General features: G+C 40.9%; 1 protein-coding gene and 1 long non-coding RNA gene across 2 annotated transcripts in view; both read right to left on the bottom strand.

Annotated features, from left to right (window-relative positions):
• LOC122831849 (golgin subfamily A member 6-like protein 7) overlaps positions 1-27,468 on the bottom strand; it is a 79,592-nt gene that overhangs the window by 2,276 nt on the left and 49,848 nt on the right. The gene's annotated exons all lie outside the window — the stretch shown is intronic.
• LOC122831857 lies at positions 888-25,707 on the bottom strand. Its single transcript, XR_006370773.1, has 3 exons — positions 25,493-25,707; positions 22,213-22,280; positions 888-1,001 (listed from the first exon to the last, which is right to left on the bottom strand). It is a non-coding gene; the product is annotated as an uncharacterized LOC122831857 (long non-coding RNA).

Genomic DNA, 27,468 nt, shown 5'->3' with positions numbered 1-27,468 from the left:
TTAAGACAGAAACATGAACCATTAGAACATTTATTAAATAAAAATTGTACAGCAGCTTATTGACATCAAACTGATAACTGTCAGCATCTAAATGTGTTGTTGTCTCTATATGAATAAAGACACTTTAAAAGAAGTCAGACTCAAAGTAAATAAAAGGTGTTTTACAAACTTGGAAGATTGTATTTTAAAGATATAATGTTTTAAAAAAGATCTAATTTTTTAGATTTTTTTTGGCTATAGTGATCTTTATTTGGCTTTCAGTGGAGAAGAAACCAGGTTGTGAGAAAGATGGAAGACATGCAGCAAAGGTCAACAGGTCGGGACTCAACCTGTGATAACTGATTAGACTGAGGAGTCAAACGTTTCACTCCAGCGCCACCGCCGCACCCTAAATGTTCTTGTTTCTACAGTTGAATCTAATTATTCAACTGCAACAGCAACTTAGGATTTTAATAAAACTGATTAATCTAGATTCTGCTAAACGGCAGAGAAACAACTTACTGTTACAGTAAAACTGTATCCGCTGCCATCAGTGGCTATGCTAACTAGCCTGAGCATTCACAGCTGGATCTGCTGATTGGGAAAAGCAGTAACAGAGAGCAGCCGCACTAGATTGTGACTGACAGCGCTAAGACCCGCCCCCAGGCTCTGATTGGTTGCTTCTAGTTAGCACTCAGAGCATTGGGAGAAGGCAGAGGAGCCCAATGTTTTCACATCTTATTAGTCTGATTCCATACTGTTAGGACATGATAGCAGTTTCAACAAATATGAAAAATTTGTTGAAATAAAATTTTTTATTATAAAATTATGTAACTTTTATAAAAGTTTAGAAGTCATGTATAAGTCATGCAGCTTTAAAAATGCATATTTTTAGATAATAGTTCTTACCTGATGGTGAGCGGTTGTCCATTAACCCAACGCCAACTGCCTTGACTATGATGTAACCCTATCCAGTATCCATGCGAAGATTGGTAGAATTCGGTTTGATGGTCGATAAATTCCTGTGAACAGATTTTATTTCAGACTGTCATAAATCTTTTTTCCTTCAAGCTGTCAATTCATCAAGTTTATTTGAACAACACATTTTAGCAACGATGCAGTTCAAAGTGTTACATCATAAAAATACAAAAATACAAAGTCATAGAACACAGTTAACTGAAGCGTTACATTTTGTCAAGTGCCATCGTTACTAAATGGTAATCAAAATGTTTGTTTCATTTTAATGTTTTAAAAGCAACTCTAAACAGGTGGGTCTTTAGATTTAAAGAAACTCAGTGTTTCGGCTGTTTTACAATTCTCCAGAAGTTTGTTCCAGATTTCTGTTGCATAGAAGCTGAATGTTGGTTCTGGGGATGCAGGGGTGTCTCTTTCTTTTCCACGACAAAATATCCATTGACAGGCAGTCAATATCGAACAGGCTACAGCTGAAGTTTGCCAGATTGACACAGTGCATATTGGAACAACCCAAAATATTGACTTGAGTGGGTTTGGTGGAATATTAATATTCCACGACTCACACAGGGTCTTAAATACGTTCTCCAGAAAGCCTGCAATCTTTCGCATTCCCAGAGCGTATGACCGAGTGTGTCTTTCTCACTCTTACATCTTGGGCAAGCCTCATCTGACCCTGGAAACAACTTTGCAAGTTTACTATCTGACAAATAGAGCCTGTGAACAACCTTACACTTGATACCCCTAGTGCCCTTTCTGAGCTTTTTTTTCTTAAATTATTTTTATCTGTGTGTGAGGAAGCATGGTTGAGCCCCTCAACAATAATATTTAGCTAACGATAATAATTTAGCAAAAATAAATGAGTCTGGCTGCCTTCAGTCTAATAATGATTCTCAGTTCCTCCATGTTGCTCAGACTCAGGGCCCATAGTGAGGAGGAGGGGGGCGGATCTGCGCCCTCTAAATATCCAATTATGGGCAAGAATATATTTCTTTCCTAACATACACTTGTTTATGAATAAAAATGTAGATCTGATGTTGAAGTTAGAAAAACAGTTTCTATTTATGTTTTATAATTTTTTGATCGTGCAGAACAGACGATCAAAAAATAGAGACGCATTACAGACGGGTTACGTCTGAAGAGACACTAAAAGCTCTAGAAGCGGAGTTGTTGGTCTACGATTGGAGATTAATATATAAAATGAATGATGTGAATTCAGCATATGAAGAATTTGTAAAAACATTTAAAATATTATATAATAAGCACTGCCCAATCAAACAATATAACAGGAAAAGCAATCAAAAAAATGAACAGTGGATCACAAAAGGAATACAGAAGGCATGTAAAAAGAAAAACAAACTTTACAGAGAATTTTTAAAACATAGAACGTCTGAATCAGAAAACAAATATAAGAAATATAAAAATAAGTTAACTAATATTATAAAAACATGTAAAAAGGACTATTATCATAAATTACTGGATAGGAATAAAAACAACATTAAGGAAACATGGAATATTTTAAATAGAGTTATTAGAAAAGCTAACAATAATAACTATCCAGACTATTTTATAGATAAAGAACAGAATATTACTGATTTGAAAAGTGTCGTCAATAAATTCAATAGATTTTTTGTTAATATAGGACCTCAATTAGCAGAAAAAATACCGACTACAAAAACTGCAACTCAGCAATATCTAATTGAGAATAATCCCAGCTCCTTATATCTCAACCCTGTACTAGAAGAAGAAATCATAAACATTGTGAATAACTGTAAAAATAAGACTTCCACTGACTGTGATGATCTGGACATGAAAACTATTAAAATAGTAATTAAAGGAATCTCAAAACCACTAACCTTTATTTGCAACTTATCATTTCAAACAGGATCATTTCCCAACAAAATGAAAATAGCGAAGGTCAAACCAATGTATAAAACTGGCAACAAACACCTCTTCACTAACTACAGGCCTGTTTCTCTTCTCCCACAATTTTCTAAAATCCTGGAAAAACTCTTTAAGAAAAGACTGGAACAATTCATAGAAAAACATTCGCTACTTATCAGCAGTCAATATGGATTCAGAGCAAACCGGTCAACATCGCTGGCCGTAACTGACTTAATAGAAGAAATAACCAACGCAACAGATAGTAAGAAACTGGCAGTAGGAATATTTATAGATTTAAAGAAAGCTTTTGATACAATAAATCATGAAATCCTACTTAAAAAATTAGAACGCTATGGAATTAGGGGAGTAGTTTCTGACTTGTCAAGAAATCTGGTATGTAAATATGAGATCTGTCCAGGTCCATGCAGAACAACGGATTATAAAGTGCCTAGGAGATTGCTGCAGCCCTGTATGTTGATTAAAAATGATTGCTTATTGTGTACTCTTTGTATGAGAATGTGTTCTCTTACTTCAATCATTAAAATCATATAAAATATTAGTACACTAGATGATTCGATCCTATTTTCTTGTTACAACATCAATAGAATACAACTTGTATGATTAAAGTTAAGTATAGAACAAGGAGAAGTAATGTTGGGGTGTGGAGGCTGACACATGCTGTTGTTGCAACTCGGAAAGTCCCAAAAAGTCCTAGGCTATGACACATACCACTATAGCAACTCGGAAAGCCCCAAAAAGGCACACACACATAGTTTCGCAATAGGGTCATTGTGTCTCAAGTTGGAGTCTATTGCTCTTGGAAAGTCCCAAGATTCACAAGCACATTACCTCACGAGTGAGTCATCGTGCCTAAATTTGCAGATGGGCGGGTTGCGCAACTATGAAGTTGCGCACAAACTGTTCTTTGTCTTTCTCCCTCTCTCTCCCTCCCTCGGTGTACTCCCCAGGGAGGGAGAAAAGTATAAAAACATGAGACCGAGGTGATACGATGTTCTTCGTCCCCGGCGCTGAGACTCGACACAAGAGCGGCAAGAAGACCAGCAGAGGACTACGCCCTGGAACCAAGAGAGCAAGAAACACCGAGGATCATCTCACGCCGGACAGAGGACAAGTTCCACCGACCCAATCTCTTGGTTCCTCATTGGATTTCCACACTCTGCACTCAACTCCACGATCTCAAAATACATCGCAACGGACTTGGGGAACTGAACAAAAGTCACAGGATTGATCGCGAGCTGTTCGGCTGGATGGCAGACAGTTCATTTTGTTTCGGTTCCGAGGAGGATTTTATGATTTAAAGACAAAGATTCTTACCAAGGACTACAAGGACTTCTGTTGCCGAGATCTAGTTCCACCGAGGGGTATGAGTTATGCCGCATCCCAAAGCCTCATTTAACTGATAGATGACAGTGTAGGGAAGTTTTTAGAGAAAGGTTGAATTAATCTAAATTTTATTAATTTCTTTTGTATGGTAATCCTAGAGCAGATTCTGTATGCCTGTCTTTTCCCCTGCTAAAGCTTGCTTAATAAATACATACATTTTAAAATTCTGATTAGGTTGTGGACATTGAAATTAATTGAGTCAATTGATTCAAAGTTCTTCTGTTTATAGTAAAATCAGTATGCATGATTCTAGTAAAGTGGTGGCTTCGGACTTTCCTTTGGTGAGTGTAAATAATGACCTTGGGGCTTAAATCTTAGCCACTAAATAAAATCTAGCCGGTAACAAGTGCCCGTTGCAATTTAGAAAGAGAACTACCGTTAACAGAAGTGGTTATTGGAATTATACAGCTGTGAGGGCTACTCAGTTGGTTGTTCCTTAACTGAAAAGGGTCATAACTTCTGGATAGGAGGTAGTCAGTGCTAGACGAGTCTCTTTCGACACCAGTTTAAACAGATTATCTCTTATAGATCTTGTTCAGGGTAAGACCCAGGTCTTAGAGATTTTCCGGACCTGTTAGACAGAGAACTGGTTCAGTAGTCAGCCCGAGGAGTTGTGAGGAGAGGGCGGGGCTGGCTATTGCGCAGTAACAAACATGAGGAGTTATTTAAAGAGCCGGAAACAATTTGGGAAATTGGGAGATGTGGAATCTGATTGGCAGGAGACTGTCTGTGGAGTACCACAAGGATCAGTATTGGGACCAGTTTTATTTAATCTTTATATAAATGATATCAGTAAAGTGTCCAATGTATTAAAATGTATCTTATTCGCTGATGACACAAATATTCTAGCCTCAGGAGACAATTTAGAGCATCTTCTCTCAACAGTCACTTCAGAGATTAGTAAGTTAAAGATATGGTTTTACCATAACAAATTATCCCTAAATTTGGACAAGACGAAATTCATGGTCTTTGGGAACTGTTATAAAAATACTGAAATCCAAGTTCAAATAGAGGACGCAACTCTAGAAAGGGTTTTTGCTAATAAGTTCCTCGGTTTAATAATAGATGACAAAATCAGTTGGAAACCTCATATTCAACATTTACAGAGTAAACTCAGTAGAAGTATATCCATATTGGCTAGAGCTAGACATGTATTCAATGCTAAATCACTTCATATTCTATATAACTCTCTGATTTTACCATATCTATCATATTGCTGTGAAGTGTGGGGAGTTAATTACAAGAGCTCTTTACATCCGGTAACCGTCCTGCAGAAATGAGCCATTAGAATCATCCATAATGTCGGTTATTATGAGCATACAAACCCGCTCTTCATAATATCCAGAATTCTCAAATTTGACGAGCTTGTAGAATTTAAAATGGCTCAATTTATGTTCAAGGTATCTAAAAAGTTGTTACCTGAGCACATACAGAGCACGTTTTCTGAAAGAGAAGGGGGGTATAACTTAAGGGGTCACTCAAACTTCAAGATCCGCAATTTTAGAACAACAAGAAAAAGCTTCTGTATTTCAATTAAAGGTGTAAAGTTATGGAATAAGTTACATGAAGATTTAAAACAAAGCAATAGTTTAACACAATTCAAAAGAAAGTACAAAGAGGTAATTTTCAATAGATACTCATATGGGTGACAGAAAGCAATAAGGTGTGTATTGCAGATAACTTGGTGTAAGGGTTTAGAAAGATAAACCAGTATAAAATGGGAAAAGGTATGGTAAATGTTAGTAACTTCAACTTCTGACTGCCATCTTGACTTTGTTTTTGATTTTTTAATGACAGTAGGACTTTAAAGTCTCAAGTGTTTAGGGGTAGGAGTTTATAAGTTCTTACTTCTTCCTACCCCATTTTGAGCATGATATGTTAACTGAAATAAAAAAAAATCGGTATTTTCTTTCTTTTTTATGCACTTCTTGCTACTGTGCACTATTTTATTTTTATATTTGTATCATGTTCGAATAAATTCTTTTTTAATTCTTTTTAATAATTGTCCTGGGAAAAACCCTCCTTGCCCCTAAACACAGAAATGCTTTGGCTTCAGAGAAAACTTCCAACTTTAATTTCATCATTCTGCTCCAGTGGCGGACTAAATTCTTGGTTCGCTACAGGCAGCCTGAATCGGTCCAACCACTGCTGGTCAGAACCAGATAACCGGATATAAAGAAACGATACCAGATTGTCACCGCAATGCAGCTCAAAGCTCCGGTACCACCACCCGGTACCACCACCCTGTACCACCACCCGGTATCACCACCCGGTACCACCCTGTACCACCACCCTGTACCACCACCCGGTATCACCACCCGGTACCACCCTGTACCACCACCCGGTACCACCACCCGGTACCACCCTGTACCACCACCCGGTACCACCACCTTGTACCACCACCCGGTACCACCCTGTACCAGCACCCGGTACCACCCTGTACCACCACCCGGTACCACCACCCTGTACCACCACCCGGTACCACCCAGTACCACCACCCGGTACCACCACCCGGTACCATCCTGTACCACCACCCGGTACCACCACCCTGTACCACCACCCGGTATCACCCCCCGGTACCACCCTGTACCACCACCCGGTACCACCACCCTGTACCACCACCCTGTACCACCACCCGGTACCACCCTGTACCACCACCCGGTACCACCACCCGGTACCACCCTGTACCACCACCCTGTACCACCACCCGGTACCACCCTGTACCACCACCCGGTAACACCACCCGGTATCACCACCCGGTACCACCCTGTACCACCACCCGGTACCACCACCCGGTATCACCACCCGGTACCACCACCCTGTACCACCACCCGGTACCACCACCCGGTACCACCCTGTACCACCACCCGGTACCACCACCCGGTATCACCACCCGGTACCACCACCCTGTACCACCACCCGGTACCACCACCCGGTATCACCCAGTACCACCACCCGTTATCACCACCCGGTACCACCACCCGGTACCACCCTGTACCACCACCCAGTACCACCCTGTACCACCACCCGGTACCACCACCCGATACCACCACCCGGTACCACCCTGTACCACCACCCTGTACCACCACCCGGTACCACCACCCTGTACCACCACCCGGTATCACCACCCGGTACCACCACCCGGTATCACCACCCGGTACCACCCTGTACCACCACCCGGTACCACCACCCGGTATCACCCAGTACCACCACCCGTTATCACCACCCGGTACCACCACCCGGTACCACCCTGTACCACCACCCAGTACCACCCTGTACCACCACCCGGTACCACCACCCTGTACCACCACCCTGTACCACCCTGTACCACCACCAAGTACCACCACCCGGTATCACCACCCGGTACACCACCCTGTACCACCACCCTGTACCACCACCGGTACCACCACCGGTATCACCACCGGTACCACCACCCTGTACCACCACCGGTACCACCCGGTATCACCCCGTACCACCACCCGGTATCACCACCCGGTACCACCCTGTACCACCACCCGGTATCACCACCCGGTACCACCCTGTACCACCACCCGGTACCACCACCCGGTACCACCACCCGGTACCACCCTGTACCACCACCCGGTACCACCCTGTACCACCACCCTGTACCACCACCCGGTATCACCACCCGGTACCACCCTGTACCACCACCCGGTACCACCACCCGGTACCACCCTGTACCACCACCCGGTACCACCCTGTACCACCACCCGGTACCACCCGGTACCACCACCCGGTACCACCCTGTACCACCACCCGGTACCACCACCCGGTACCACCCTGTACCACCACCCGGTACCACAACCCTGTACCACCACCCGGTACCACCCTGTACCACCACCCGGTACCACCCTGTACCACCACCCGGTACCACACTGTACCACCACCCTGTACCACCACCCGGTATCACCACCCGGTACCACCACCCGGTACCACCACCCGGTATCACCCAGTACCACCACCCGTTATCACCACCCGGTACCACCACCCGGTACCACCCTGTACCACCACCCGGTACCACCCTGTACCACCACCCGGTACCACCACCCTGTACCACCACCCGGTACCACCACCCTGTACCACCCTGTACCACCACCTTGTACCACCACCCGGTACCACCCTGTACTACCACCCTGTACCACCACCCGGTACCACCACCCGGTATCACCCAGTACCACCACCCGGTATCACCACCCGGTACCACCACCCGGTACCACCCTGTACCACCACCCGATACCACCACCCGGTACCACCCTGTACCACCACCCTGTACCACCACCCGGTATCACCACCCTGTACCACCCTGTACCACCACCCGGTACCACCACCCGGTATCACCACCCGGTACCACCACCCTGTACCACCAATCTGCACCACCACCCGGTTCCACCCTGTACCACCACCCGATACCACCACCCGGTACCACCCTGTACCACCACCCTGTACCACCACCCGGTACCACCACCCGGTACCACCACCCTGTACCACCACCCGGTATCACCACCCGGTACCACCACCCGGTATCACCACCCGGTACCACCCTGTACCACCACCCGGTACCACCACCCGGTATCACCCAGTACCACCACCCGTTATCACCACCCGGTACCACCACCCGGTACCACCCTGTACCACCACCCAGTACCACCCTGTACCACCACCCGGTACCACCACCCTGTACCACCCTGTACCACCACCTTGTACCACCACCCGGTACCACCCTGTACCACCACCCGGTACCACCACCCTGTACCACCACCCTGTACCACCACCCGGTACCACCACCCGGTATCACCACCCGGTACCACCACCCTGTACCACCACCCGGTACCACCACCCGGTATCACCCCGTACCACCACCCGGTATCACCACCCTGTACCACCCTGTACCACCACCCGGTACCACCACCCGGTATCACCACCCGGTACCACCACCCTGTACCACCACCCTGTACCACCACCCGGTATCACCACCCGGTACCACCACCCGGTACCACCACCCGGTATCACCACCCGGTACCACCCTGTACCACCACCCTGTACCACCACCCGATACCACCACCCGGTACCACCCTGTACCACCACCCTGTACCACCACCCGGTACCACCACCCGGTACCACCACCCGGTATCACCACCCGGTACCACCCTGTACCACCACCCGGTACCACCACCCGGTACCACCACCCGGTACCACCCTGTACCACCACCCTGTACGACCACCGGTACCACCACCGGTACCACCACCACCTGTACCACCACCGGTATCACCACCGGTACCACCAGTACCACCACCAGGTATCACCACCCGGTACCACCCAGTACCACCACCCGGTATCACCACCCGGTACCACCACCCGGTACCACCCTGTACCACCACCCGGTACCACCCTGTACCACTACCCGGTACCACCACCCGGTACCACCCTGTACCACCACCCGGTACCACCACCCGGTATCACCACCCGGTACCACCACCCGGTACCACCACCCTGTACCACCACCCGGTATCACCACCCGGTACCACCACCCGGTATCACCACCCGGTACCACCCAGTACCACCACCCGGTACCACCACCCGGTATCACCCAGTACCACCACCCGGTATCACCACCCGGTACCACCACCCGGTACTACCACCCGGTACCACCACCCGGTACCACCTGCTGACTATTTGCTCTGCTTTACGTTTCTACCAGGCAGGTTAAAGCCGCTGTTGACGGGATCTGGGCTGGAGGTTTGCGGCTGTCAATAAAAGTTACTGCAGAACCTCAAAGATTCGGCCCGTTGGGTTTGGAGCTCACAAAACATCCCATAAACATCAACAAGAATACTGTAGCAATAATTAGAACTGCAGCATGAAGCCAAACATGCTACAATTAAACAAATCAAAATGTCCTAAAAGCATTGGTGGACTGACATAGAGGCCACTGGGGGATTCCAGGTAGATTCCAGGTAGATTCCAGGTAGATTCCAGCTCAGAGATGCAGCGGCTCTTCATGCAGGGCTGGCCCAAGGTAATATGGGGCCCTGGGCAGAATCATAATTTAGGCCTCTGCCCCTCCTACTAAGAACCTCAGCATGAACTTTTGACAAAAAAGTTACAGATCATTGACTTTTTTCCCTTTTAGTAAAGTTAATTCCGAAGTAATTACTTCACACTTATATAATTACAATAATAAACCTTTACTGTCTAAAAGAAAACTTGACAGTTGGTTTGTCGTAAAAACAAAAGTGTAATACTGTTGCTCATCTTTTTGTGTTGTGTAACAAAAAATACATGATAAAAATTGAATTGATAAATAACAGATTGTTTCATTATGCAAAATAGATTTTGGATTTCAAATTTATGTAAGCTGCTTTATTTTGGGGCTTTTGTTAGGGCGGGTCATTTTGGACCTGTAGGACAAGGGGAGTAGACAGAAAATTAAGACTGTACAAGTATTAAAAGTGTTGAAATCAAATCTGACAGAGTTAATTTGAGCTTGATGGATTTGCTGTGTTTGAATCGTTCTGGGTCTGCCGATTTTAGTCATTTACATTTTTGTTTCTTTAATCTGGACTCATCCAGGGTATTTTTATTTTGTAATTTTTATGTTAAATGCACCTATTTTCAGCAGTGTGCAAAAGACTGTTAATTATTTGTTTTCAGTCCTCTAGTTTTCCTTCATCAAGGTGTTTTATATGTGGTATTTATTTTCCGTCACTAAGTAGCTGCTCTCGGCTATCAACACAGCAGGGTTTCCCCCAGTGAATTATAACCTGGTGGTCAGCCAGGCTTTGCTTGCCCACCCACCAGGTTAAGCGTTGCTTGGTTTTGTTTTAATTAAAAAAGCAGCTGGGTCTGTGAAGTTTACCTTGGTGTGGAAAGCGTGCGCCTCCTTCCACAGGCTGACCTATATTGATATGAGTGTCAGCCCTCGGCGAGGACTCATGCTTCTTTGCAGAATTTTCCATTAAGGTAATAATTGATACTCATTTTAGTTAGATTTTCTTAATTTCTTTTTAAGACTCTATAGTTGCAGGTTTAAATAGCATTTCACTGACAATGTCTTCCTGTAACATTCAATCACCCAGTAATATTTTTACATTTCCGGTCAACTTAACATCTATTAATAGAAAACACGGTGGGTTATTGGTGGACCGCCTCGTGTCCCAGACACCCGGCTTAGCAAATTTTCTGGGGGAACCCTTGAACACGGACATCGTTTATTACATCTTCTCAACTGTGTGCATCCATTCAAAGTAAGTAATGCTGTTGGAGATTTAGCTCTGTCTTTTAAATGCCAAACAGCTGTTTTGCACTTTATATTGTAGAAAATTATGGTCATTTTGTTGCATGTTAGAGCCATAAATAAGAAATATTTAGATTATTTGTAAAATGCTTTGTCTTTTAATTTAGTCATTTTTAGTAAAGAATGTTAATATTTGATCAGAACTTTATTTTATTTTCAAAGTTTACTTCCTGTTGAACCTCATATTTCATTAGAAAAACACACAGACGGAAGAAGAATTGCATAATCACGGAGCAATACAGTTTTTGACCGTGTATGCCGTGTATTTTTTGGAACGAAAGAAAAGGAATTGTATAACTGATTTTGTATGGTCATTTTTTATTTACTTTTTTTTTTTTAAATCATTTTGTTAAATTTATGGTTTTGCACGAATTCTTTACTTTTTTCCTAGAGTGTCCACAGAATGACACTCTGAGGTATCGGGTCTGTTTTCATAACAGTGTAGTTTATGCATACTGTGAAGAGTTAACAGCTAGTCGTTTAGCATTACATAATTAGGCTCGGTTTAATGTAATTTGATGCAGCTGTTTGTGGTTCTCATTTTCCAATTGAAATGCCTTATTTTGCTTTTATATTTTATCGTGTGACACATTAGCAGGATTGGTAATTATTTATGTGCCATAAGGATTTACATTTTCATAGTTAAGTATTAAACAGCTTTTAGCGTTGTTACAGACTTCAAGCACATGTTAATTTTTGGTTGTCTTTGTGAAAGGAGTATTTTCAGACTAGTACTTATAATTTGTATTTGTTTATTTATCTTTATAGAAACCACACACACACATTCATCCACTAACTGACCATCTTCAGTTTTCATTACAAGCTGTTTGCGTTTCTGTGTTGATTCTTGCTTGGTGATTTTTATGTATTTATTTTTATCTTGCTTATTAAAGGTCTAGTGTTGACCACAGAAAGAGGCAGTGGTAGTAATTTCAGTAGTGAAAAATATCTTTGTGCAACTGATGATTACAATAAAATATTTACAGTTATTCTGATTTTGTATGCAAATGTAAAAAAAAATAACAGCCATTAATGGTCCATTTGAAAAGAGTACCCCAGAAACATTTTACATACTACATAGCTTAAAACAACTGCAGATTTAAAAATATTGTGATATATTTATTGTGTATCGTAACATATATACTGGGATATTAGATTTTCCTCATATCGCCAAGCCCTAGCACAATGAAATCAATGATATCTGAAACTTTGGAATGGAGGTTATTTACCAACACATCTTCATAGTTACAGCACAAATAAAGTGAAGACGTATAACTGATTAAACGTTTCTGCTGTCTGTGAAAGAACATTTTGTGATAGTGGCTGTTTTACTAAGTGAGTCGATGGAGAAAGAATTTTAGAACATAACAGCAAAATGATCAGACAGGATGACATCAGTTACAGAGACACTGGAAATATTCACACCCTTACTGATAATCACGTCCAGTGTGTCCTAGATTGTTCAACATGCTGAATTAGACCAAAATGATCAAGAATATCACAGTTGTTGCCTCTCTGTCTTTGGGCTTGTCAACATGGATGTTAAAATCTCCCACAATTATTAAACAGTCATAATTGGTGCATGTAAGAGATAAAAGCTCATTAAAGTCAATAATATCATATTGCATATATGTTGAGGTTTTGTATAGTGAGAGTCAGACCTTGTTTATGGTCTTTCACCTCAATTCCCAGCTATTCAAAAGTTAAATTACCTAAAAAGTTGTTTTTTCTTTTAATTGAAGAAATTCTTAAGGATTAGGGCAACACTTCCTCCTTTCTTGTTTTCTATTCTCACTTAAAAAAATTTCATTAGGAGGTGTTGATTCAATTTACATGGGCAAGTCAGAATGGACCTTCCTAAGCTCCGCCCACAACCGACCCACGTGACCACAAGTCTCACAAACAAAGCCTGGCAGCGCGTTGTTTCTATGGAAACATGACCGGATTAGTGCATCATTTCTACCGGATTTTCACAATATATCAGCTACTAGAATGAACAGAGGAACTAACAAGTTCATGTCATCATCTGGGAGGAGGTTACTGGTTTCTCAGTCACAAGATGCTTGCAAACCTGAGGCCAGCAGGTGTCAGGCAGTTATGGTAGATCTGAACTTTGACCTCAATATGAGAAGCTACAGACTAATAGGAGGAACCAAAGAGCTCTGTAAAGGTAAAGGCAAATCTTCTGAAGTTGGGATATCATTTATTTAATTTCACATAATTATTGCGGTAGAAGCCACTTGTTTCTTAAAATTTGATGAAATCTATTTGTTCTACTTGATGTTTGTCGTCAATGATGTAAACTCACAAAAGAACGAGGTAATTAGTCCAACGTTTAGGAACTACAGCGGCTGTAATGAGCCACAGCAAAGGTAAACAAAGGTAAAATAACCCAAACAGGTGATCAACTCAAAACCACTCCTAACTTTTTAATCTCTCTCTCTTAAGCACACCTGTTACCGTGGCAACCGCCTGCGTCCCGCAAGGCGAGCAAAGATTACGTTAAAAACAAAACATTCCGTCCGTTACGATACCAAGTTTATTTCTGGATTATTAATCGTTGGTTCCCTGAACCCAGCGATGGTTGACTGACCAGCTGTACTTGGTGCTAGAGAGGCTAACAGGAGGAACAGTTTAGTCCAAAGCATTTTCTGCTAAAATAAAATCTTCAGTGTGTGTCAGATACACGTTGCATATTGATCTGTTTAGCTAACGTGAGACTGTAGCAGACAGGCTACAAGGTGTAGAAGTTGTATCAGTGCTATTTTGCTGTACTTAGCTAACAGGAAGCCTGTTTGTGAGACGGCCAATCACGTGATCACATAGAACGGGCATCAGCCAATGAAAAGCGGCCCCTCTGGTAAGGTCCATTGTCAAGCCATTAATCTTCCAGAAACTTTCAGATTTGCTTTAAACTTCAAGAGTAGAAGTGGCATTTTGTTTTACCTGCTCTTCCCGATCATTAATTATCACCAAGTCTGCAGCATTATCCTGGCAGTACCGTCGACTATCGTACCAGTTAAACCAAAAAACACCCATTTCATAAAACAAGTAGCAGTTCTCTCTGAAGGAAAGCCATCCCATCCTGCAATCCAGACATTTTGGTCTCACTAGACAAGGGGAAAGAGCAGAATGAAGTGAAACTTTGGTTAAATAATCTCAAAAGGAAAAATAAATTCTAAAAGAAATCCATGCGGACTTATTTAATATTTCAATCATCAAAATTATTCAAGCAAAGCTTTTAAAGGTAGAGTGCAGATCAATATTGGAAGGTGATTAAATTACGATATCATTCTAGTCAGAAGTAGTGTACCACAGTGTTCACTAAAAAAACAACAAACCAAAACTTGGCTGTTAACTTGTTGCTAATGAATCAATTTTACTGGCTCACTTTGTTGTCAGAAAAGTGACCTTCAGCACTCTACCTGTGATAATAATGGTCAGCTACGTCATGAAAAACTGATAACTGAATAGTTCAAAAATAAAATGAATAATCAAGAGTTTCAAAGGTAATATAGAAATATAATTACTATATAGAGGACAGAATTCTTCAACTGGAAAACTGTTATGGCTCAGGATGAAAGTGTAGAGACGTTTTAGGATATCTTTCTCCCTGCATCGATTCAATGCCTCATGTTTCGCTAAGACCAGATTCTCTTTCTCTTTATCCCTCTCTATTTTGTCTCTGTCCAGCTTTGCTCTTTTTTCCTTCAGCTCCTCTCTTTTTCTCTCCAGCTCCCGTTGCGCTTCCATCAGGGCCGCTTTCTCTTTGTCCAGCTCTTCGCTCTCTTTGGCCAGCTCCTCCTTTTTTTTGTTGAGCTCTTCTTTCTCTTTAGTCAGCTCATCTTTCGTTTTTCTGAGCTCCTTTTCCCTTTCCCTCACCTCCTCTTTCTCTTTCCTCAGCTCAGCTTCCCTTTTGTTCAGCTCCTCTTCCTCTTTCCTCAGCTCAGCTTCCATTCTCCTCAGCTTCTCTGCCATTGTTTTCAACTTTTCTCTTGCTTCTCTCAGCTCCTCTTCCTCTTTGTTCATCAGCTCTACCTGCTTGTCCAGCTCTGCTGTCTGTGTTCTCAGCTCATCTGTCGCTTTGTTCAGCTCATTTGTCTCTTCGCTCAGCTCCTGTTTCTCTCTTCTGAGTTGATCTTGTTGATTGATAAGCTCATCTATTTCTTTGTTCAACTCATCTTTTAGTTTTCTCAGTTCATTTTCCTTTTTTCTCAGCTCCTCTATCATATTTCTCATCTCCTTTGATGTATACAACTCCTCTCGCTCTCTTTCCAAGGCCTCTATTTCTTTTCTCAGCTCCTCTTGCAGTTTTTTCAACTCCAATTGCTCTTTTCTCAGCTCCTCTTTGTCCTTCTCCAACTTCTCCATTTCTTCATTAAATTTCTGTTTCTCTTTGATCAGCTCCTGTTTCTCTTTGTTTAGCTTCTCTGTCTTCTGCCTCACCTCCTCTTTCTCCAGTGTCAGTTGCTCTCGGTCTTTGTTATACTTCATTATCTTTTGATTCAGCTCCTCTTTCTCTCGGTTCAGCTCCTCTCTGTCTCGCCTCAGCTCATCTTTCTCTCGGTTCAGCTCCTCTCTGTCTCGCCTCAGCTCCTCTTTCTCTCGGTTCAGTTCATCTCTCTCTCGTCTCAGCTCCTCTTTGTCTTTTCTCATCACATCTATGTCTTTTTTCAGTCTCTCTTTCTCTCGTTCCATTTCCTCTAACTCTTTTTCCAGCTGCTTTAAATCTTTGATCAGTTCCTCGTTTTCTTTGTCAATTTGTTCTCTCATCCAGATCGACTGTTTCTCTTCTGCCAGGATCTTGATCTGGTTATTCATGGCCATTTGTTCATCAACCAGTTGACGTTTTTCTGTTGTAAGGGTGTTGATATTTTCATGCTGCTTGGACATCATTATAGCCACTGTAAAAACACACAAATTAGTCAGAAAGTCATTCAAACTATCTTCATTAACATTTTCAGTTTCTTAGACCCTTTCAGGATTTTAGACAGTTTTCTTATGGCGCATTCAAAACTGAAGATACCAGTGGAAAGAAATCAATGCCAGGACTGTAGAATCTCGAATCATCAAACCAAAGTGGTGAAAACTTATTTTCCCATGGCGAAGCGCAAAATGACTAGCTAGTCTCAACACGTTAGGCGGTTCCAACACAACGCATGCACACAGCAGCTTGGAGTCCTGCCAGTACGATAGTACTAGAGGAAGCCAAGTTATACCTGCTGAGAGAGCACTGATGTGTCATTCATGAGTGATTCGATTCATTTGAATGGCTCTTTGATTAGATTGACTATTTATTTCCAACAGGTTTTCAAAATAAGCAATCGGTAGGAGAGAGAGAAGATGTGCAAATATTACCAATGTCAAGAAAATTCGAGATCATCCCACTTCCCCATGCTGGAGATTTTAGTTTAACAGTAACAATAAATAGTTATCTTTAAAATTAATTACTCAAGTGAAATCTAGACCCAACAGTAGACTTAAATGTCAATAAAATGAATGTGGTTGTGTGTTGTTTTAGTCTCCTGCAAACTTTGCTTTAATTCTACTTTTTTCTATTTAATCATAAGAAATCATAGTCAAGACAGTAAGAGTCATGAAACAGGAAAAGTAGGTTTCCTGGAAAAAGAGGAAGTAAGTTTCCAGCCTGCAGATTTATAAAAATAGTTCAGACTATTACTTATCTCAAAGCATGAAAGTTTTAAAGAAAGAAATCTAAACATTGTGAGTAATTGTATAAGATTCAAAGTAAAATACTTATATTAATATTGGGTTACTTGTAATAATACTTACACTTACCACTTACATTAGTGGGAACTCTTACAGGTAAAACAAGTAACTGTAACTTTGATATCAAATAATAAGAATCATGAATTATTCTTGGTTTCTTTTCAGAAAACATTTGTAATAACTCACATTAAGATTATAATAAGAGTAACTGATAAATTATGGTTATCATAACATTATAAATGAATGATAAATCAGAAAAGCTAAAGAAGTTATAAATGTGATTTTTACTCTGAACTTGAAATGGTGTAAAAGGTGTAACTGCAATTTAACATCACTGATATGTTTGAGGTGGATGGTAGGTGAAAGGTTAAGGGAAAAAGGGGAACTAACAGGAGAGCAGAGATGGTCAACGCCTTATTTGGAAACAGGTTTTTAAGCAACCTGAGACATTAGTACAGACATCAGGACACAATGTCTCTAAGACAGTGATGGATATGAGATCATCTGTCCAAGCAGTCAGCCAATGAAATAAGCACAGCAACAGTGCTAGCCAATGCAAATGAACCAAAATCAAATCATCTAATGTAATGACATTTTTATATAATCTTATTGATTGAAGGTACTTGTATGGTTAAATTTAGTATAGAATCAAAGGAGAAGTAAGGGTGTGGTGCAAGTCGCAAATGTCACAAGTATGCCTGCTGCTGACAGGAAGTGGGTTTAGGTGTGCAGCTGCCTGTTGCTGTTTCTCGGAAAGTTTCCACAGTCACAAGTGTCACAAGTACATTATCTCGCAAACGGGTCATTGTGACCCAAGTTACAAATGTCACAGGAACGTTATTGCAATCTTCAATAGATACACTCCCATAGAGAGGGAGAAAAGTATAAAAACATGAGACCGAGGTGATACGATGTTCTTCGTCCCCGGCGCTGAGACTCGACACAAGAGCGGCAAGAAGACCAGCAGAGGACTACGCCCTGGAACCAAGAAAGCAAGAAACACCGAGGATCATCTCACGCCGGACAGAGGACAAGTTCCACCGACCCATTCTCTTGGTTCCTCATTGGATTTCCACACTCTGCGCTCGACTCAACGATCTCAAAATACATCGCAACAGACTTGGGGAACTGAACAAAAGTCACAGGATCGACCAAGAGCTGTTCGGTTGGATATAACAGACAGTTCATTTTGTTTCAGTTCCAAAGGGGGGTCATTTTACACGGAGAAGGATTCTGACCAAGGACTTCCGTTGCCGAGATCTAATTCCATCGATGGGTATGATTTGTGCCGCACCCCAAAGCCTTATCTAATAGATAGATGACAGTGTAGGTTAAAGTTAAATTGATCTAAATTTTATTGATTTTCTTTGTATGGTAATCTCAAGTAAATTCTGTATGCCTGTCATTTTCCCTGCTAAAGCTTGCTTAATAAATACGTATATTTTAAAATTCTAATTAGGTTGTGGACATTGAAATTAATTGAGTCATTTGAATCACAGTTCTTCTATTTATAGTAAAACCAGTATACATGATTCTAGTAATGTGGTGGCTTCAGACTTTCCTTTGGTGAGTGTAAATAATGACCCTGGGACTTAAATCCTAGTCACTAAATAATATCTAGCCGTTAACAAGTGCACGTTGCAACAGGAAGGAAACTACCGTTAACAGAAGTGGTTATTGAAGCTATGCAGCTGTGAGGGCTACTCAGTTGATTGTTTCTTAACTGAAAAGGGTCATAACTTCTGGATAGGAGGTAGTTAGAGCTAGACGAGTTCCTTTCGCCACCAGTTTAAATAGATTATCTCTTATAGATCTTGTTCAGGGTAAGACCCAGGTCTTAGAGATTTTCCGGACCTGTTAGACAGAGAACTGGTCAGTAGTCAGCCCGAGGAGTTGTGAGGAGAGGGCGTGGCTGGCTATTGCATAGTAACAAACACCAAGAACTAAATTATTTGTTAACCTCCTCTTTTCTGTTTGCTGAATGGTAAGACTCCAGTCTCAATTAGTGAGAGCTGGTCTTTGTTTTTTACCACTTTGTTTGCTCATAATGCTCTGCTCACACATCAGCTGGTTTTTTTATTTAATTAAAAATTATTTAACCAGTAAACAAATACAATTGATAGAAATTAGTGGAACATTTTTAGACTTATTGGTGCAGATAAAGATTTTTGTTTCTGCCAAAGCAATTCAAGTTTATTTTTCTCTTATTGTGATTCTAAATTACAAATATCCCTAAAACGTTATTAATACACACAACTTCTTTGACTGTGTCTGACATCATTGGAAAGCTTAGAATCCACACTTTCAGACTATAAATAAGTCAAAACAGGTAGACGGGTTCATTGTTTTGTTGTGGCCAGTCACATTTACAAAACAACACCACTCTTCTCATTAGAATGAACAGAGAAAATAACAATAAGTCTGTTATTGTTAAGACACTAATATTTTCGTGAAGCCATCATAAACACATCACTAATATTTTCATTTCAGGTTGTGTTATTGTGGGACATTTTCAAGTTTGCTGGTCCATGAGTGTTAGTTAAATGTGTAAAGTGGTCCTCAGCCTGAAAGTTTGCACTAAATCGTCTCTAAACCTGTAAAAACTCCACATAAAGGAAGCTACTTAAAATTAATTCTGTTGAAATGAAACTTACTGTAAGCGACTTTTGCAGACAGCACAACAGTTAACATCCCCAAACACACCAACAACAGAAAAGAGTGCTGGACTGTTGCTGATAAAACTCTTCGAGCTGAAAGAAAAAATGGAATCAATATCATTATTGATCAATCAATTAAGTTCATTTGTACAGCACATTTTAGCAACAATGAAGTCTTCTACACCAGCTTATACATCTCTCTAAAGCCTGCTTTAGGGTAATACTCAAAGGTTTAGAGGTTTTCCGGACCCGTTAAGCGGAGAGCTGGTCAGCAGTCAGTCCCTGGATGTTGTGAGGTTTAGGGCGGGGCTGGCTATTGCGCAATAACAAGATGGTTTACATCGTGAAGCCATCATAAACACATCATGCTGTCACCAATTGTGAAACCAGAAACAGATATTACATTTTGTCAAGTTTCATCATTAAAATCATCAAAACACATCAAACATGTCGGTCAATGTTCCAGTGGTTACTGGTGGGGGTCCAGACGGGCCTCAAAGGAACTCAGTGCTTCTGAGGTTTCACAGTTTTATGGAAGTTTGTTCCAGATTCGTGGTGCACAGAAGCTGAAAGCTGCTTCTTCATGTTTAGTTCTGGTTCTGGGGATGCAGAACCAGAACCAGAACCAGAACCAAAACCAGAACCAGAACCAGAACCAGAACCAGAGGATCTGTTAAAACCTGTTGATATAACAGGTTTTAAAGTAGTGCGGTACAAAGCCATTCAGTTAGTCATAAACTAACAGAAGACGTCTGAAGTCTGTTCTCTGAGCTACAGGGAGTCCATTTAAGGACTCAGAACTGGAACCAGATGTGCTCTGTCTTCCTGGTTTTAAGTGAGAACGTCAGCATCAGCATTGTGGATCAGCTGCAGCTATTTAACTAACTGTTTAGTCAGACCTGTAAAGAAACTGTTGCAGTAATCAATACAACTAAAGATATGCATGGTTAGTTTCTCCAGATCTTGTTGGAAAATTGGAAATATTCTCCAGGTGATAGAAAGGCGACTTTGTAACTGCCTTTATGTGGTTCTGAAGGTTCAGCGCTAAGTCTATCACTTAGGGGTGGACAATATTGCCAAAAGATTATATTGCAATATATTTTTTAAATACCTTGATAATTTGTGTATTTTTTTGTCACTACATAAAAAGAATCACATATAAATATGTTCATAATACACCTTATGTTTAATGCATCAAAGAAAACTAGGTTACAGCAAACTTGGTGTGAAAACATACAGTCCCCAAGGCCAAATCTGACCCATGCATACTTAGTTTTTCTGCTGGTTCTCTTCCTTTTTACTCTACAATTCATAAAAATTCGAAGATGTGTTTAATAACAACATCAGGCTAAATCGTTCTCTGAACACTGGCTGGTGGATGAAACATGTGGGTGTGGCTGAATGGTGGATTCCAATACCACTTTCCTCAAGACTAAAAGTGTTTGAAAAGTGTGGCACACGTAAAGTTAAAAGGCCTTTGATGCCATTGCTCACATTATATTGCTAGAAAAGTTATGTTAACACTGTATAGAGGCCTTAAATATGAATGGATCTCCAATTATTTTGAAAACAAAAAAGTAGAGTTGTAGAGATAAACAATGTCTGATCTGACTCACATTATATAAACTGTGCAGATTTTACTAACATTTACTAACATTAAAAACTATTTCAAAGAAAAACATCTCAACAGACCAAGTTACATGGTTACAAGGTTTACATGTGACATGATGTTACGGCCCTGGGCCTTATGGGCTGAGTTGCAGGTGCCTTGTTGTCTGTCTTTGTGCTCCTCCCCTTTACAGATGCTGCTGATTAGTTCATTTGGAGCACAGATCATTTAAACCTGGTCGTCTTCACCTTCTGTCGCCTTGGCGTCCGCTCTGCCGCTTGACGCTTGTTGTGTTTTGGTGCCAGGCCTCAGCTCCTCCTTCTGCACATTTAAGTTTGTCTTTGTTTTTGCACTTCAACACTTCCATATGCACTCATGCACCACATCCAAACATTTGCATTACACCACTGATACCGACATTCACAATACATTGTTGCTTTTGTTAATAAATATTTCTTGTTGAGCACTTTAACCACTGCATGGTCTCCCATTTTTGTTATGACCTTGAGCCAGTCGTAACACATGAAAACAATTCCTGTTCCAGCCCATGTTAAGAAACTATAACTTCCTTCAGAAGGAATAAAAATGTATGAAGTGTATCTGAATAGCATTGTTATTTTTAAATCCGCATAAAATTTTAAATATGTATAGAGTCACTTACATTTAAGAGGATGTTTGGCATTGTTGACATTGACTGTAGAAGAGTCTTCATCCCTGTAGTTCTCCATCCTTTACAGAAAAAAATAAAGATTTAGATATTATAAAATGTCCAACAGCTGCTTGAGTGATCTCAGCTGTATCTCATGGAAAGCAGGCAGGTTCTTCTTTCCTCTTATTAAAGTCATTAGCGTGTGATTAAGAACAGCTGAATACAGATCGGCGATTATTAAAACACTGTGTTTGTATGAAGGTTTGTCATTATTACATCATTTGTGTGAACGCACCAGTAGCAGGTTAAACAGTTGTCCAACCGGGTGTTGGACTCTTCAGTTCGCCAAACCACACACAAAGCTCATAAACGGTGACCTGCCAGAATCGTGAACACGGTAAAAAGCTCTGGCAGGATCTAAACGACAGAGCTTTTTACCGTGTTCACGATTCTGGCAGGTCACCATGAAAACCTCAAGGTCCACACAGTGCGTACAGCTGCAGGCGTCCCTCTGCTCAACTACTTATTTCAGGACCAAAATATGCACGATACAACTATGCCGAGGACAGATCGATATGACAAAAGTCCTGACTGGTCAAATATTTGAACATAATAATAAAACAGAAGTTAAATATTCTCCAGCAATATCAATTTAGAGCAGCAACCTAATGGTTCCAGTGCATTATCACGTTCTGGATGTTGTGGGTCTAACACCAAAAGGCAGCGCAGATTATATTTGCTGCCTGTTCCACAAATTGTGGGGGAAAAAGATATCTGAGAGGGACAGATAACCTGCCAGACAGCTGACGATATTTCTGCATTACAAACAAAATTAAAAACACCATGAATAAACTTTAATGTGCTTGTTACTTAGCAGACAAAAATAAATTTCAACAGCCAACAGAGACTTGAAAACTGTCAGTAGCCATTGATATTTATGGCTACTGATAGTTGATTGGTTTTTGGAAGAGCCAGGAGGAAACAAAACACATTCAACCAATTATTTTTCGACCTGACCAAAAATGATCTGCTCTGGGCAAAGTGTGGGTGAGCATTTGGTCCGGACCTGTAAACGGTCATGGGCCTGATGTCCTTTTTTTCATCCCAACGCCATTAGAACGAAAACATTGTCATACTTTTATAAATGGTGACAAATACAGAAATCTCATTTAATTTTTAGGCAGAATTGGTTCAGACGTGGACCGGATCAGAGTCAAAGCCTTTTTTCTGACGTCAGACCAGTTCATGATCCCAATCCGACCCGGAGCTGCCGCATTTGCGTAAACCTTTGGGTGACAGTTATTTGCTCTGGAGTCTTAGATTTGGTCCAGATCTCAATGCTGTAGGTTTTATCTGTACCTCTGTCTGCATATAAACACAGAGAGATGTCAGTCATGGATTGTGAGAGTTGCTTGCAGCCTGTGTAATGTCTAGCGGGACCAGCGGCCGGGCAGGGCAGGGCTGTGAAGTGGGGGTTGGGGGGGCAGTGGCCCCCTGGGCCCCCACTATTCCGGCGCCTATGGTCTCTTGTTATAAAATATATCTATTCACTCCATAAGGGTTCACAGTCTGATGCATATAATATGTTTTACAATCGACCACAGTTACTCATTTGATGATCAAACCAGATGTAAAACATTAACTTTGTCCTGCCAGCATTGAAAGAGAAATCTATGGCTCTGTTTACATGACAACAAAATGGAAGTTTTGTTGTGTTTGTGCTGCATATTTACACAAAAATAGCGAATGTTTCCTTTGACAATGGCACGATTTGAGAACGGGTTCCAGAGTGGTTCTAAAACATTCTGGTGTCCGTTATCTTGTAAACAGAATAAATGGATCTTTTCTGAAAGCAGCTCATGCGTACTATGATTCAAAACATATTATCTTCCTACAATCCACAGAAGAAGAAACTACCGATAATGCCAGATACCAGAGTATTGTTTGTGCTTCTGATTCTTATGAGGCCTCATTGGGTGTATGGCACATTTCCCATACTGTGTCGACATTGTGTTGAAACTGTGTTGTTGTGTCACTTGCAGTGACATCTTCTGGATTTAAAAAGTAATTGCAGGCAAATTTATTAAAGACTGGGAACAGACTGAGCAAAGTTCGTTCACATTTTTTATTTAGAAACATCAGCTGCTGTAACAGCTTTGGGCTGAGGCGATTGTGCCATTTACAAACTATTTCATTGTAATTACGTAGAGTGATTTGCAAGAATAATAAAATACAAATAAATACAATTAGCAATCATGATAAACCTGAACTGGGTGCAGATGGTTGAGTTGAAGGTCCAGTTAAATTGCCTGCTTTCTGTAAAAACCAGAGTTCACCTAAGGAGTGTTAAGCGGTTCATCCCCCTCATACCATAAGTTGTTGACCTGCTCTGCTCATCTTCACTGTTACAGTTCATAATTTTCGTTGTTACTTTTCACAGCAGCAGCTCTGCTATCTGGTTATCGTTCTCAACCAGACATTATTCTCCTCTCTATAGTGCATAATTGCGCATTCAGGAGGCTGATTCTGGTTCTACTGCGTCCAAGCGGATGCTTCACGGTTGTGTTCTGGACGGAACCAGTGAGGCATAGACTACATCCTGTTTTGCCTTTAACCCCACAGAAATAGCCTTAAATGACAAACCCTACTGGAAACAGCAATGGGCCTCACAGGTTCCTAAATAGATGGAGAATAAATCAATCTGGGAGCTGATTGTCCGCTCTGTGACCGTTATTTATACAGACCGGAAGGGCGTCCATTCAGCAGGTGGACTGAAGTTTTTCAGTGTTGCGCTGGGCACAAGGGGTAAAGCCACTAGCAACAGCCTTAATTTGGGATTAATACACAAGAAACGGATTTTACTGTTGAATATTGATATAATAGTGTAACTGTTGTCAGTCATTTCTATGGCAACGGGTCTGCGTAGCGTAGCAAATACAGGGACCGAGAAAAAGCGTTATTTTATTCAGCGTTATTTTCCCTTGAAGCGGCGAACTGCCCTAAATCAATGATACCTACATCTCAATGTTTCATTTTATAAACGGAATTGTTTTTGAAGCGGCAGCGGCAAGTAAACGGTTGTCTTTTTGTTCTCCAGCGTTGTGCGCATGCCCGAAATTTCTGGACGTAAACAATAACATGCAACGTGTTTATAGTAACGGTAGTTAGCATTTAGGCTAACCGGCAGTAACAAGTCACTTTTAATACACAAAATATCTTAAAATATAATCGATGTAAACAAAACACTGTCTTGAACTTACAAATACTTTTTAAAATGAGACATATCTCTTACTTGTGCTCTTAACCCAACTGTGAAAACAGATATCAGTATTCAGTAATGGCTTTGCTGCGAAGCTGACTTCTTCTTCTTCTTCTTCTTCTTCTTCTCTGATGGTTAGTGGCGGTTGGCAAACAACGAAATTGGTGCATTACCGCCACCGACTGGTATGAAATGTGGAACAGAATATCGCTGAAAGATTATATTTCTGTTCATTCAATTTAGCGAAACATTATCTGATAACTTTAACTTTTCGAGTGATTACTAAATAAGTCAATAAAACCTAGTTTAAGTTTAATTATTTTTAAATTTTGAATTAATTGTTATCTTTCTAAGTGATGGAACATGTTCTATTGTCCTATCATCCCCACTGCGTTTCACTGAGTGCTGTGTAGCCCATTATCCCCAAATCTAAGGCGACAAGTAATTGTCTCTTCTCCTCGTCCTCCATTTACTTTTCTTTTCTCTAGTTTTCTTTTTTTTTTTTTTTTTTTGGATTTTATAGAACTAATATTTCTTCCTATCTCCCATAGCTTTTGCATTATCTCCTCCATTTTCTGTTTTATTAAGAAAATAATCTGTTTTTATAAAATGGAAATTTAAACCCACAAGCGAGTTTCTATCTCCCTCTTTTGCAGCTTCATCTGCCAGTTTGTTCCCTTGGACACCATGATGATCCGGTGCCCATAAAATATCATTAGACGCATCATATTCTGTAAAATGCTTTTGAATTTCTTTAAGATATTTGGTCTGTTTTCTGAATTGTTGTATTGCAATCTGACTAATGAACTGGAATCTGAACGATTTGCTTGTAGCCCGTGTTATATTTTGGGTTCATTCATTTCAATTCATGTGGAAGTTAAATATTTAAAAACAGGTTAAGATGTTTAAAAACGTTTAAAAAGCAATTTCCAATCAATAGTAATATTCCTATGTCAAATGCCTTTGTTATGTACAATTTTGTATTTTATTTCTGTATTTAATAATTGCTAAATTATTTTACTAATTTCTAATTGGTTAAGGATACTGATCCGTAGAAGGAAATAATAGAAAAGATTTGGTATTAGAAATTCATCATATTTTATTTAGATTATATAGGGGTGGCATTGATGTTTGGTTTTGTTGGGTGCCAGCACATGAAGGAGTAAAAGGCAATGAAAATGCAGATAAATTAGCTAAAAGGGCTTTAGAGGGGGAAATAACAATTTCAATTCCTTTTGGGAAAGGGGAAGGGAAATCACTTATTAAAAGTAAAGAAATGGAGGAATGGCAAAAAATTTGGAATGAAGATAAGAAAGGAAGAAGATTATATGAAGTGCAAAAGTCAGTTCAAATTCGAAGCATTAATGAAAGAAACAGAAGAGAAGAAATAATAATTAGTAGATTAAGAATACCTACTTAAATGACATGCTTAATTTAATAGGGAGGAAAAATAGTGATAAATGTGAGAGATGTGGAGAAAAAGAAAATGTAGAACACATACTGATGAACTGTAAGTCATATGAACTTGAAAGGGAAGAATTAAAGAGAATAGTTAGAAGTATAGGGCATGAATGGAATCTTAAAGGTATATTAGGAAATAAAGGAAACATAACAGATATTCATAAATTAAGGAAAGCATTGTTTATCTATCTTAAGAATACAAAATTAAAAAATAGAATCTAATAGATGTGAAGTAACGCTGCTACACACTCATGCACAGTAGGTGGCAGTATGCACCTTAAAGTTGCTTGTGATCCGCCATAATAGAAAAGAAGAAGAAGATACTAATCATTGAACTGTTGCGTAATTGGAAGGGGAGGGGAAAAAAGAGAGAGTTCGACGGAGGGTGGTGAAGGAGACGGTCTGCTCGGTTGTTCCTCCCAGTTAGCAAATGCTAAGCTAAACTTTTCCCAGCTAAGGAAAGGCAGCTGCAGTCAAGTGTTCGGCCAGGACATTTATAAAAGCAGTGGACTTTAGTTATGTGCGGTGGGACACTTTTCCTCTGTTTT

This window comes from Gambusia affinis, linkage group LG05, assembly GCF_019740435.1.
Source record: "Gambusia affinis linkage group LG05, SWU_Gaff_1.0, whole genome shotgun sequence".
In the NCBI taxonomy this organism is placed as follows: domain Eukaryota; kingdom Metazoa; phylum Chordata; class Actinopteri; order Cyprinodontiformes; family Poeciliidae; genus Gambusia; species Gambusia affinis.
This window is presented reverse-complemented; position numbering and strand designations above follow the sequence as displayed.